Source organism: Thamnophis sirtalis, unplaced genomic scaffold (genome assembly GCF_051295495.1).
Source record: "Thamnophis sirtalis isolate CommonGarterSnake01/CBP01778 unplaced genomic scaffold, rThaSir2_p1.2 scaffold_3, whole genome shotgun sequence".
Taxonomy (NCBI): domain Eukaryota; kingdom Metazoa; phylum Chordata; class Lepidosauria; order Squamata; family Natricidae; genus Thamnophis; species Thamnophis sirtalis.
The window spans coordinates 34,100,803-34,110,567 of NW_028261383.1; the positions used below are offsets into that span (position 1 = coordinate 34,100,803).

The following is a 9,765-nucleotide window of genomic DNA, read 5'->3' on the forward strand; positions in this document are numbered from 1 at the left end:
AACCAGTCGAAGTTTCTAGGTGGCTTTCAAGAGAATCCTGATGTAGAGTACGCTGCAGAGTAATTTATAATAATGGACAGGAGGGAGTGACTCAGGTAATTAACAGATCTTCATTGATCAAAGAAAGAAGAAAAACAAGGACTTAATGGAGAGAGGAAGGGAAGAGAGTCATAGGCAAGAAAAGAGTTAAAAGCACAAGTACTTTTGTTGGGGGTTTTCTCATTGTCAGCTTGCCCCATCATTTTTGGAAAATAATTATACAAAACATATTTTTACTTCTTGGAGTTCTATTTTCACTCTATTTTCTTTCACTTTTGTACCCAATTCTCCCAAGATCCACTCTTGATGCTTACCAAGAAATGGCTTATTCCATATTCAAAACTTCTCATGACCTATCTATCCATCAGCAATTGTCTCAATTTCATTATCTAAATTTTATATTCACTCTTTTAACCTAATGTACAAATCAATACATATCTGGTTAAGCCACATATTGGAAAAGTAGACTAAGCAAACACTGACTAATTACCATATTCTTTTATTTTGGGTGTCTAAATGTCCCAAAATGGCACTCTTCCACTTCTCCCTTCATGTCAACAAACAGAATATCATCCCCCCCCCCGAATCAACTGTGGCAGAATTTTGCCCTCTAAACTCATGAATTAACATGGCGCTATTACCAATCTACGAGTTCCTCCATAAAAATATTTTTGTTATGGATTATATGAGTTGGTTGTACATCATCAAAGTGCATTAAAAGTGATTATCCACGTTATTCAGCCATTTTCCAAGACTTGTTTTTCACTTTCAGCAGTTTCCCCCCCTAATTTTCCAAGTTAGATGTGTACGTGCATTGGGAAAGTTGTAGGGGTGGGGGGGAGGAAGAAGTGGAGCTAATCAAAAGTTTATAAATTCCACTTATATTTATAATTGGAAATTGAAAATAATATATGGATACTTTATGTAATAAGGTGATAGAAAATAACCTATTAGGTTTTGTTATGAGACATGTGTCTCTTCTTAGCTGAAAAATAATAGCATGGATAATTATCCTATAGTTAATATTTTTCTAGCAATGCAGCCCAATCAAACATAAATATTTAAATCTTTTGAGAGTCTGCACCTGAGACTTCAAAATATCTCAAGAGCTTCTTGAACTTTCTTCAGAAAGCAACCATTTCCCAAAAGCAGAGAATCTCATTATCTGAAGTCTTTTCTCTTGAGATTACATTTTTTTAAATAGTTCTTAAACAATAGCTATGTATTGAAGCCTCTTAATAAGTACCGATGGGTCTACTTGAAGTTGATTATTAAATTATTAAAGAGCTTTTAATGAGAAAAAGTTTTGCAAGTCAACTTTTCCGAGCAAAGAAATGCAAACGTTGTAAACGGAGAATTTGATTGCTTCATTAAGATAGAAGCTATTCATATATATTTTTAATTGGAATTGAAAGAATGGTACTATTAGTTATTCTTTTTATGATTAAATATCTTCCATTGAATCAAGTTGGTGTAGAAATGGTTTTCATGCTTCCATGTTTCCCATTCCAAACACGGATTAACAGTGAATGGATTTTAGGAAAAATCTATATCAGAAACAGTAAGGAAAGGTAATATTTAAGGTGCAGTTTTTCAATAGACACATAAATACATACATCAATGTATTTCAATAGGCCTGAATTTTTATGTGTGCATAATTTCTGGAAGAATATGTTTTTATGTCTGACTCTACATTAAGTACATTGGTCAATGTCAAATGCAACAAAAGTGAAAATAACTGCTTTAGAGATAAGCAGATCAGGGGTGTTGGGTCATGGCCCCAAAGTTGCAATGTGGCAAGCGTAGTGTGATAATCCAAGTCTCATCTCTCACTATAAGGCAATGAACTCCAGTGTAACCCAAGGAAGTGGCTTTTAGATTGCGATGTTGTACCTGATATATTACAAATGTTGCTCTCCTCCCCAATAGAAATCTCACTTAAGTTAACCCCTCCCCCTTGTCTTATGATACATTAGTTATTTTATCAGGGCCAAGGTTTGCACTCCTTTGCACCTTCATTGCAAGCAATTTTGGTCATTAGTGAATTGAATATAGTGCAATTGAACTTTGGAAAAGTGAAAAATATCTTAAGCAACATTCAACCCAAAGCTGGAGAAAGCAGAAGTTTTAAATATAGTTTTATGTTGTGGCCCAGCAGGAGCCGTTGGAGCTGCAAACAGACTCCGATAGCGAGGGACCCTATGAGTCGGCTCTGGAAGATGTGGAGGACCCTGGACAGGGTTCCGACTCCGAGCAGGGACCAAAGAGGTTGGTTGGCCACCAGGATGGCGCCTGAGGCATGGAGTGAAAGCCAAAGGGAGTGTGCCCATGACGTCAGGCCTTGGAGCAGTGGGGAGGAGATAAGGGAGTTGGTCCCAGATGCCAGACAAAAGCGGGCAGATAAACGCTGAGAGCAACTACGCAGATACAGAAGATAATTGGACCCAGGTGGTTATAATTAGGCTCCTCCCAAGAGAGTATATAAGGAGAGACTTTGGGAGGAGGCTGTTGGCAGGATTCAACTATTTATACCAACGCTGGAGAAGCTCTCAAGTATATTTCTTATCTTGGAAGTCTGGATTGCTGCCCAGGTCTTGTCAGTGTGTTAATTTACTGTGAATAAATTGTCTAGCAGTAGTCTTGTCTTGGAGTGCCTCGGCATACGGAGGGGTGGGGGGTCAGAACAGTTTTATATGCTTTTGTGTTTTAATAATGTCTTTTTGCTTTATTTTTGTATTGGTTTTAATTGTTTTAGCCATGCAGAGTCATGTATTTGTGATGTGCAATTATATAATCCAAATAAACAAACAAGGGTGCATAGCTAATATAGCTTGCCTTGCAATTCTTCTTTGCCATCTGACACTTGTTTATTATCTACTTAATCAATCAGAATAGAACTGGAAGGGACCTTGGAGGCCTTCTAGTCCAACTCCCTGCTCAAGCAGGAGACCCTATACCATTTCAGACCAGTGGCTGTGCAGTCTCTTCTTAAAAACCTCGGTGATGAAGCAGCCACAACTTCTTAAGGCAAGCCGTTCCACTGGTTAATTATTCTCACTGTTGGAAATTTCTCCTTAATTCCAGGTTACCTTTCTCCTTGATTAGTTTCCATCCATTCCTTCTTGTCCTGCCTTCTGATGCTTTGGAAAATAAGTTGACCCTCTCTTCTTTGTGGTAACCCCTCAGATAGTGGAATATTGCTATCATGTCATCCCTAGTCCTTTTCTTCTCTAAACTGGCCATACCCAATTTCTGCAGCTGTTCTTCATATGTTTTAGTCTCCAAGCCTTTAATCATGCTAGGTGCTCTTCTCTGCACTTTTCCCAAAGTCTCAACATCTTTTTTGTAATGTGGTAACCAAAACTGGATGCTCAAAAGCTTCTAGTTCTGAATTTTCTTTTAAGTGTTGAAAGAAATGTCCTTCTGCGTTGAGCTCCAAGTGGGGAAAAAGACACTGGAAACATGGAGGCTGCTTGGAAAGATGGTTTAATGGTGGACAGGACCACATGGCTTGAGCTCCTGAACAGAAAAGGGGGATCACACGCTTCCAGATGTTGGGTGAAGAAGAAAAGAGAGAGAAGGAGGGGCTTGCTGGGTTTTTTTATACTCTCTGTTCAGCCCCACCTCTCTGTTTCCTGTTCCTGTGTAAGAAATGTATTCTGATTGATTGTCAGACTCCCACAGAGCCATGCAGGGGCAACTCTCTAGGCTGTGTTTTGAGTCCAAGTTCGGTTGAGTTCACAGATGCCATATGGTCCATTGAGAAAAGTGGGGGCTATTAAGAGTGAGTCTGTTTCCTGCCTAAAAACATGTTTCTCCATTTCTGATCCAGGGAAATATAATATTCTGCCTTTCCAATATTTCCCAGGATATTTCATTTCTCTAGGAGAGAGGTGGGTGTGAACTTCCTACATAAGGATGAAACAACATTAGTCTTTATTCAATAACAGTTCAGTCTACGAATCTCTGCTTCCAAATTTCAAACATTTGCCTTGGAATGTTTTTGTAGGTGGAACAGATTGACAGAAACATGATTTTTTTCTCTTCTTTTGCCTTCCAGTCATATTGCAGTGCCATGACCTGCTGACCTAGCAAATAGGGGTTGGTTTTGTAACCCACTTCACTGGATGCCCAAAGCCACAGAACTCAATGTAATCCTTATTGATCTGGGCATTAAACAATACAGTATAGAGTTCCAATTTTGTTTTCACAGTTGTTAATGATGTTTCTCTGTTGAGGCTTGTCTGACTTGCTTGAAGCTTCTGGTTGTCAATGCATTGTCATTAACATCTATATTAAAAAGATTTGGATACCATCAGTATAAAATTAATAATGAAAACCTTGATAATGGACCAGGAAGTCAAAGGAAGGGGTAGGAAGGATAAACAAAATAAGAGATGGGATTGGTCCAGAGGTGGTGTTCAGCAGGTTCTGACCAGTTCTGGGGAACCGGTAGTGGAAATTTTGAGTAGTTTGGAGAACCAGTAAATACCATCTCTGACTAGCCCCATCACCCATCTATTCTCTGCCTCCAGAGTCCCAGCTGGGGTCCCGTGGAGTGGGATGGGAATGGAGATTTTACATTATCCTTCCCAGAGGTGGGTTGTTCCTGGTTTGGCCCGGATCGGCCAAATTGGTAGTGGTGGCGGCAGGAGGCTCCGGCCACCCGCCCGGACATTTCTGCACATGTGCAGAAGAGTTGTGTGCACGCAAGCATGAGCAAACCAGTAGCGCTGGGATTTGAAACCCACGTCTGATCCTTCCCCTGCCATGCCCACCAAGCCATGTCCACCGAACCGGTAGTAAAAATATTTGAATCCCACCCCTGGATTGGTCCCTATCTTTACAGTCCCTGAAATTTCCAGGAATGTAATTCCCATGGATAGCTCTTTCCATATTTTTATAGTCTGAGATGACAAAAAATATAACAAAACCTAGACAGTTTAATTTTATTTTAATGATCTTAATATTAACTGCTTGGTTCTTCAGGGATTCTTTTTGAATAGCAACATTTAATGAGCCAAATTCTCCAAAGGATGCAGCCCATCGGTAGCTTCTTCATACATGCTGCAATGCCTGAGTAGGCGGAATGATGCAAACGCCATCCTGTGTTCAGACCAAACAGAATGACTTATGCTATATAGATCTAGATTCTGGCAGATACTTCTGTTAATCTTATACCAGTCTTTTTCCACAAATCAACATACTCCAGAGTGGAAAAGTTATGACTAAAGAGTAACAACATCAATCTTTTTATTAGCATAAAACTTAAAATAACTTTTTTAACTTTCTTAAGATCCAAACAATTCTCTTCCTCTTAACGCATGGACGTAGGAAGGTAGGAAGTGTGCGTGTGTATGTGTGTTTTGTTTTTTAAGTCAAGCATTTTGTTTTTCGGGTAGATGTAAAAATGGAGTGGGCAATATAGTTCTGCCTGTATTTCTCATTAGAAACCTTTCTAACTTTCCTATAACAAGTTAGTTTTTAAAAATTAGTGTTTATAAAAAAAAGAATCATATTCAGTCGCTGAAAATTATTTCGCTAGCAGAAGTCACAATCTAGCCATCTTTTGACAGTTATAATGTTTTCAATTGGACAGCATTAAGCAATACTTTATTGTTAATTTTACTGAAATTAAGCATACGGGGTGGAGATTTAAATTTGGCTTTTTTGTACTGGTTCTTATTTCTGCCTCTAAATGAACAAAGAAAACCTTGAACCAGACATCTTTCTTTTTTTTTTAAACAGAACTTTTTATTTTTTTCTTTAAAAAAAAACACAAATATGTCATCATTTGTCAATCATTAAGACATTGAAATACAATTTTTTTTGTTGTGTGTACCCCTCCCTCCCATGGCACCATGGGAAATGAGAATGTAACTTCGTGGACAGAATTTCATCTAATTGGACTTAGTCACCTGAAAGCTCCCACTGTTTTTTTTGTCGTTGTTCTCTTTATGAGTCTCATTGCTCTGATGGGAAACTCCCTCCTCCTCTTTCTAATCCAGATGGATGCCTCACTTCATACCCCCATGTACTTCTTCCTGAGCCAACTGTCCTGTGTGGATATGGGCCAAATCCTCATTGTGGTCCCTAAAATGTCAGTCATTTTTTTTAACTCAAAGAACCACTATTTCTCTGGGAGGCTGCGTAGCACAGATTTTTTTAACTCTGACCATGGGGACCACAGAATATTACCTTTTGACTGTCATGTCATACGACAGGTATGTAGCCATCTGCAGACCCTTGCAGTACCCAATTCTTATGAGGAGAACCATCTGCCTCCTCATGAGTGTAGGAATCTGGTCTTCTTCATCGCTTATCATTATGGTCATAGCAATTTATGTACAATCCCTACCTTACTGTAGGTCAAATGTAATTGATCATTTTGTCTGTGAATTCCCAGCTTTGATGAAACTAACATGCGCTGATACATCTGGATTTGAAAAAATAATATACTTTGACAATGTGTTGATAATTCTCTTGCCCATCTTAGTGATTATCTTCTCATATATAGCCATTCTTGTGCAGATTTTGAACATGCACTCAACTGAGGGAAGGCACAAAGCATTGGGCACCTGCTTATCCCATTTATGTGTAGTGAGCATCTTCTATGGCGCAAGCATCCTGACATACAGTACTCCTGTGTCTTCTTACTCAGCCCGTAAGTCCATGATTTATTCGATCTGTATCACAGTTGTCCCTCCAATGCTGAACCCTTTTATCTATAGCTTACGGAACAGAGATGTTATAGCAGCTCTACGAAAACTCCTTGTAAGACATACATCCTAATGGAAAGAGCTGAAAGATTTTTTTTTGTGTTAATATCCTTTTATAAAATTACAGAAATAGATAAAAAAGATGTCTGTTGATTTTATTCACAATAATGGAAATAAAAACACCTTGCTAAGAAAGGTGATGATCGAGGAAAGAAAGGAGGCCCACATACAGCATGGGATACCATGGATCCTTCTCCACTAGCCATTACCACACCATAATAATTCCATGACCTTGATATTTTTCTACATTGAACCTTAAATTTGCTTTCTTTCTTTCCTTCCTTCCTTCCTTCCTTCCTTCCTTCCTTCCTTCCATCCATCCATCCATCCATCCATCCATCCATCCATCCTTCATGTGTAAGAGATAGAGTTAACAATGTGCAGCTGAGAATATTTCTTGTGTGAGCTGGTGGACTGAAGAAGTTTCAGTTAAAGTTAGTAGAACGTATTTTACAAGAAAAGGAAGTGGATTGGTGTGTGATAAAGAAGTGTGAGGAATGAAATAGTTGGATAATATGAAGCAGAACATCTTAGAGAGGCACTCTGGAGACTGTTCATCTTCATTTGAACGAGTCTTGTAGAGTGAAGCCATAAGATACTGGACTCTGATTGCTACATACAGGCCTGAGGAGAGGGGGGGGGTGCAACCGGGACATTGTTCTGGGGCCCATGGAACTCAAAGGGGGCCCCATGAAGGGGAATTTAAAAAAAACATTTTACAGAGCCAAATTTTTGAAAACAAAATCAATACTGGATCATTTAAAGTATATGTTAAAACTTCAAAGGTAGCAGGAATGAAATCTGGATTTTACCAGTAAATAGACAGCAAACAAGGAAGAACAAAAGAGGAGAGGAAAATTCAGCATATTGGTTGAGTGTAATTAAGGTTTGAAGGAAAGTCAAAGGCAATGTGGAATAGGTAGATCTTTACGAACGATGTAAAAAAAAACTGGAGAAAAAAAGTGTGCTTTTTTTAAAATAAAATTTTTATTTTCGAACAAACACAAACACACAACACATATAAGATAAAGGCCTCTTAAACTACATACAGCGTGTCGATTGGTTACAAGGTCCTTCTGCGTCCTTTCCATAGTCATCACTTGAATTTTATCAAAATTCACATATTGTCAATCAAATATCTTTGTATACATTCTTATTATGCTTCCCTTGTTTGATTATCACTATTGTTTCTCCATTTTAAACAAGGTATTCTAAATATATAACCGTTTATATTATGATTCATTATATCATCTTCAATATATCCAATAATAAAGTTATTTTTTTATCTTATTCTAAGTCATTCTATTATTTTAGCATTGATAACATTCTCTATTAATTTTCAATTCCATTTTTCCCCATTATTAGTAACATCAATCTAATATACATGTATACAAATTGTTATAATTATTAAACATCCATTAAGCCTAGCTATTATTACATCCTTTCAACATAGGGCATTTTAAATTTGAAGTAAATTTATATTATGGCATTTCATTACACCATCCTGAAATCATCCAATGATATTACATCTTTATATTCTATTCTGTATAGAATTTTTTATCTTTTATAAAAAGGCTTTTCAACATCATCTCCATAATCCTCACTTACAGTTTCTATAAAATTTCATATTATCAATCTAGTATATATAAATGCTTTGTTATCATTATTAATCATTTATTTGACTATAGCTATTATTACATTATACATAGCACTCAAAATTTAACTATATTTAACTAAATTTTATTGTGACATTTCATTTCATCATCCTGTAGCCTTCCAGAAATAGTAAAGGCCAATATCTCTTGCCATTTGTAAAGTCTGTATTCTAAGTGTTTTCTTGATAAGTCTTATGTGGACTTCTCTTAAGAACTTGTTGTTCATATGCATGTCTTATAAGGATTTGAAACCCTCTATCTGCTCCTTTTACCAGCTTAACTTTTGTTATCATTAATGCTTCTGCCGAGATTACTCTAATTATTTCTGCCAAATTTTCTCTCCTTCTTCATCTATGTTCTGACATCTGAAATAAAGTTCCAGTTCATCGATCTCTCCTTTTCATATTTCACACTTGTCATTTCCCTCCACTCTCAGTTTGCTGTCAGTGTTAACAATTTTCTTATCATTTTCATATGTGTCTGTGATTTTTTGAGCTCTGTCCTCAAACTTCATCACTGTCCCCGTACCTTCTGTATTTTGATCTATAATTTTAAGTCTCTTTTCAATTCTCTCTGTGATTATTAAAACTTTGAATTTCTAAGAAAATTCTTTGCAAAGTTAGTGCCTTTTCTTCTTCACATTGTGCCATTTTCCAGGTTATAAACACTGCCAAAACATCTGAGACTTTTTAGATTTCAAACAAATTCAGTGGAGTTTTTCAAATCAAAGCTTTCTCTTTCCTTCAAAGGAACGCCTGTATAAACAAAACATTTTTCACTGACCCTTTCAGTAAACAAAGCCTATAGCTTTGTAATATCAGATATTGCCAAGCTCTAGCCACTAGATGGCAATGTTACCTCTTTTCCATCTGTTTTTGCCTCTCTCTGTAAACTGTAAAATGTTTAAAAATTACGTTCCGACCAAGCCTTATGAGAGAAGAAACTTTTAATCCACGAATACAAAAAATGGAAAAAGTATAGAGGAAGAAGGAAAAAAAGAGACCAGTCTAGTTTAAAAGTAAGAGGCATTTGTAAAAAGTCCATTCATAGAAAACAAACAAAGTTAAGGTAGAAAAGATAACACGATAGTTTTAACCAGGGTTAATTTGCCGCTTATTTTCTTCTGTCTTCAATTTTATTTTAAACTCCAAATCTTTTGGGTTTTCCCTTCCCTAATAATAATAAAAGTTCTCGCCATTTTGACACAATGTCTCCCCTGTACTGCTTCTGTTTCAGGGGCTTGTTCCAACCTTCTGCAGCCATTTTGGCTGCTTCTCTTGTAGAGCCAAGGT

At 37.1% G+C, this 9,765-nt stretch overlaps 1 pseudogene; it reads left to right on the forward strand.

The window, feature by feature from the left end:
• The first annotated feature begins 5,900 nt into the window (after positions 1–5,900).
• On the forward strand, positions 5,901–6,831 carry LOC106555121 (olfactory receptor 2T2-like; annotated as a pseudogene).
• The last annotated feature ends 2,934 nt before the right edge of the window (positions 6,832–9,765 follow it).